Consider the following 5,326-nt stretch of genomic DNA (forward strand, 5'->3'; position numbering starts at 1 on the left):
TCATTGGTTCATTGTCCTGATTGTTCACAGGTGTTCCTTGTTTGTCATTAGTCTCTTTGTATATATAAATAGCCCTCATGGTTCATTGTTATCTTGTCTAGTTTTGTTAATGTACCTGCTGTTGGTGAGTGTCTGAGTCGAGTCGAGTCGAGTCGAGTCGAGTCGAGTCGAGTCGAGTCGAGTCGAGTCGAGTCGAGTCGATGTTCTCTTCCTTTGCAGCTCCCAAATCCTATTAATGCAATTTGAAATGAATATTTCCTTCAATGTTATTCAAAATTAGTCTATTATTTTATGTAGTGATGGGAAACCGAGGCTTTCTGAAGCGTTTGAGGCTTTCATCAAATTGTGCCGAAAAATGGTTCATTACTCGAAGCTTTTAACACAGTGCGCATTAGTGACATCCGTACTACGGTGTTCATATTAGGACTTCCTCACACCTCAGTCATACAACGAAAAGGCGTCATGCCTCAGACTAAAAGGCTTCAGTCATCGGACAAAACGGCATCGCGCCTCAGACTGAAAGGCTTCAGGTCTCAGGAAAAACAACGTCAGGTGTCAGGTCTCATACAATTAGGCATCGAACTAAACAGCCTCAGACCAAAAGGCTTCAGACGAAACGGCCTCAGACTAAAAGGCATCAAACTCAAAGGCATCAGACAAAACGGACTTAGAAAGATGCGAGTTGCCCCGCCTCAATGTGATGTCACGTGCACGCAGTTTTCAGTTAAATATTACACTGAGTTGTATAAAACATATCCCACTGAGATTATTTTGTAAATTTGTATTATTCACTAGTTTTATTTGCATGTAGGCTATAAAAAGTTAGCAAAATAACACATTGCAACTAGCTTGCATTGTGAACACATATGAAAATTAACCATGGTTAAAAGTGTTAACTATGATTTTTTTTTTTTTTTTTTTTTTGGATTGACAGGCTATTTGTATAACAATAATTTTACTACAAATACCTTAAACTATAGTATAGCAAAACCATGGTTAATTTGTGGTTACCGTGGTTAACTACAATAACCATTTTGTTTTATTTGTAGTAAAACCATGGTTCATTTTTATAAGAGAGGTAAAAAAAAAATATTTTGAGCTATTTGAATGCGTAGTTATAAGTTAAGCTGCTTTGTGTACGTAGGTTACCAAGGAAACGGCTTTATTTCTGCTGTTCCAGCGGCACCTACTGTCAGAGAATCGATTAGGCAAGGCGATTTTATTTATTTAGCACATTTCATACACAATGGTAATTCAAAGTGCTTTACATAAAAAGGAAACAAATACATAAAAATAAAAATGGAATGCATAAAAGATTACAATAAAAACAGAATACCACTATCTGGTTGGAAGAGTCACATTTACATTTTCATTCAGCCCGTTGCTGTTTTTCTGCAGACCAATGTGAAAATCGGCATGTTCTTTTCTGTTCTTTTCTTTTCTTATTCACATGAATACCATCAACAGATAGATTCTACATAATTAACATGCACACATACACACCTTAAATTAATTTGGGAATAGTAACAGTAAAGAAAAAGACAACTGAAGGACGACATATGATGGGATAAAAGCCAACAGAAAGTTAGGCTATACAAAAAAAAAAAAAATGATGCCTTTTAGTCTGATGCCTTTTCGTCTGAAGCCTTTTGGTCTGAGGCTGTTTAGTTCGATGCCTAATTGTACGAGACCTGACACCTGACGTCGTTTTTCCTGAGACCTGAAGCCTTTAAGTCTGAGGCGCGATGCCGTTTTGTCCGATGATTGAAGCCTTTTAGTCTGAGGCATGACGCCTTTTCGTTGTATGACTGAGGTGTGAGGAAGTCCTAATATGAACACCGTACTGGTGGTCAAACTTGTTTTCTTCACCATATCCAAATCATTGCAGAGCAGATCTACGGTTTGAAAAATCACATGACCAAAGCTTCAAGTCTGTGACATACGGAATCACTCTTGTCTTGAATCTGTTGTAATCTCATCTAAATTAATTTGTGACAGAGACTAAAACTCGTGTCATGTGTAACCTGCATGGTCAACAGAATCACATATTTGATCAGTAATATAAAATATATAATGATGTGATCATAACTGACATTCAGTAGTTAAAAAAATATTTTAGATGAGCAGTTTCACCCTTATGTTCTGTTCGGGTTCTCTGAGACCCCAGCAATAAAACATGATTAAATGCATTTTCCTTTATGTAGGCTATCAGTGAAGCGCCAATGTTTTCAAACCAGCTGTCTCGACTTTCCGATACGGCATGACGTTTGAAGCTTCAAACGTCATCAATCACGTGGTATTGTCATTTCGATACAAGCATCGGTACACTGTGTGATACAATAGTGTCGGAACTGTGTCGGAGCATCGAAGCCCCGGTATCAACCGTCCCATCACTAATTTTATGTATTATAAAAAAAATCTGGTGCATTTTAAAATACCTTTTGCGTTTGATTGTATAACATGTTTATTTATAGCTGACTTTAGTCATAATTTGTGCATAAAGGAAGAAGATATATTTTAATTCTTTGAAATAGCTGTACCGCGTAATGTTATGTAAAATGTCGATGGCTTATGTTTATCAAAGAAAGCTTTATTTTGCATCATATTCAGAGCTCTGCCAGAAGATGACTATGAGGTGCAGGTCAGCGTGGATGGTGTGCCAATTCCTTCCAGCAACATTATGGAAGTCAGTGGGATTACTGGTGCATGTTCTATGTAAGTGAGATGGACTTCATTGTGCTGCTTACGCATACATATATACTCCTATCTTCTCAAAATATTACAATATATTTATAAAAACATGCTCTGCTTTCACAGAGCCGAACATACTATACACCCACCATTCAAAGTATCAGTCCACTCTCAGGTCCCCCAGGTAAGCTTTGTTAGTTTTTTTGTCTTTACTCTGCTGCTTTGGTTTATAAAACTGATACCTTTCACTAAAAAAAAAAAATGAAATTTTAGGGACTGTGGTGACACTGCGAGGAAGAATCTTTACTGATGTGTACGGAAGCAACACGGACAAAAGCTCCAATGGCCTGGATGTGAGATTTTTAAGGTCTGGAAGTACAAAATGTCACTAATATAACTGTACGAATGTTAAATATACTCTGTGAGTATATAAGGTGTGCCTGAAACTATTTTTAATGTTTTTTTTCTTTGAACAGAGCGTACATGGGAGGCATGCCTTGTGTACTTCTAAAACCCAATTCAGATGAAAAGTAAGCATATATCAGTTAAGTTACAAACAAATGTAAACATTAAATGTGAATGCACTGTCCATAAATATGCATTCATTTTTTAGGTATGGCCTCTTTTTGGATCATGAGAGCAGCCAATGGGGATATATGAGCTGTAAAATGACAGGAACATATGTTGGTGAGAACACGTTATTATTAAAATGTTCAAGAATTATTCATTCACTATAGATTTCTGTCAGAATAAATGTAATCGCCTTTGTTTTCAGGTCATCACAACCTCAGTTACATTCTCGACAGTGAATATGGGAGGTCAGACAAGTTTGATTTTACTTTAATAAACCTTACAACTTTACAGTCTCTGTATGTTGTTGACAGAAAAGTAGCAAAACACTTTTTTTTCTTCTTTTTTTTTTCTTTTCCAGGAGCTTGCCAGACGTTGGGATTTTCAGCATCTCAGCGCTGAACAAGCTTGCCATGTTCCAGACATACGCAGGTGTGAATAATATTTATTCTTCTTAAATAATAAAACGTGGAAATTGCCTGCACAAAATCAGATATTTTTGAACAATGTGGCTTGGTCTCTCGCAATCCCAACTGAGCCGTAGCTCAAGCACTTGCCAAGGTTATCTTGACAGGACAGAGGACCCCGGAGTGGAGCCAACATCAAGGTTATAATATTTAATAAATGTGTGCTGGCATGACCATCCAGCTGCATCACATATGTCACTCATGGAGACTCCTGACATCAGAGCTTTTGATGCCGCCATACCCCTGGTTGAATGAGCGCAAACATTCAAGGGAGAGGGCTGTCCAGCCGCTTCGTATGCAAGTGAGATGGCCTCGACCACCCACTTGCTCATTCTCTGTTTTGATGCTTGGCCCTCTTTTTTAGGGGACCCATAACAGACAAACAACTGATCTGACTTACGCCACTGGGCAGCTCTGTGGACATAAGTATCCAAAGCCCTCACTGGGGCAGATTCAATTTTTCCTGATCCGCAGATTCAAATGGAGGAGGATAGAAAGACTGAAGCACAATGGGGCCTGGGACATTGGTAGGGACCTTTGGGACATACCCCGGTTTAGGATACAGGAATGCTTTCACCATTCCTGGAGCAAATTCAAGGAAAGAGGGAGCAACAGAAAGTGCTTGTAAATCTCCTATCCACTTCATAGAAGTGATAGCCAATAAAAGAATCGTTTTCAGAGTGAGGAACCTCTCAGGAACCTCCTCTAGTGGTTCAAAGTGAGCCTCAGCTAACCCTTGTAAGACCACAGCCAAGTCCCAGGTTGGCACCCTTGTGCGCACTGGAGGTCTCAACCTCCGTGTGCCACGGAGGAAGCGTGGGACGAGGGGGTCTCGACCTACCGAGATATTCCCCTCAAGAGGAGCATGATATGCTGAAATTGCTGCAACATAAACCTTTAAGGTTGAGTGAGATAGGCCCTCAGAATTTTTCCTGGAGGAATTTTAGCACAAAGCTAATAGAAGGAAGGACAGGGTCCGTATTATTGTGTCTACACCAGTTAGAAAACAAATTCCATTTGTAGGCATACAACTTCCTCGTGGCGGGAGCTCTGGAATTAAGAATGGTCTCCACAACCTCGGTTGGGAGACCAGCATCTATGAGTCTGGCCCCCTCAGAGGCCAAGCCCATAGTTTCAGTCGTTCTGGGCGGGGATGTATAATCATGCCGCCCGCTTGAGACAGGAGGTCCTGTCTGAGAGGAAGCTCCATTGGGGAGCCGTTGAGTAACGACACTAGGTCTGAGAACCATATCCTGGTTGGCCAGAATGGGGCTACCAGTATTAGATTGGCCCCCACTCGGTGTACTTTTTCCAGAACTCCTGGGAGCAGTGCGATCGGGGGAAATGCGTACAGGCGCAGCCTCGGCCACGTCTGTACCATAGCATCCAGACCCAGAGGTGCTGGATGTGTTAGGGAGTACCAGAGCGGACACTGGGTTGACTCTCCCGAGGCAAACAGGTCGACTTCCGCTCGACTGAAATTTTTCCACAGGAGACTGACCACTTCTGGGTGGAGTCTCCACTCCCCGGGCCTTGGCCCCTGCCTCGACAGGGCATCTGCTCCCACATTTTGATGTCCCGGGATGTAAGCTGCCCTC

Source organism: Chanodichthys erythropterus, chromosome 15, assembly GCF_024489055.1.
Source record: "Chanodichthys erythropterus isolate Z2021 chromosome 15, ASM2448905v1, whole genome shotgun sequence".
NCBI classification, from domain to species: Eukaryota; Metazoa; Chordata; class Actinopteri; order Cypriniformes; family Xenocyprididae; genus Chanodichthys; species Chanodichthys erythropterus.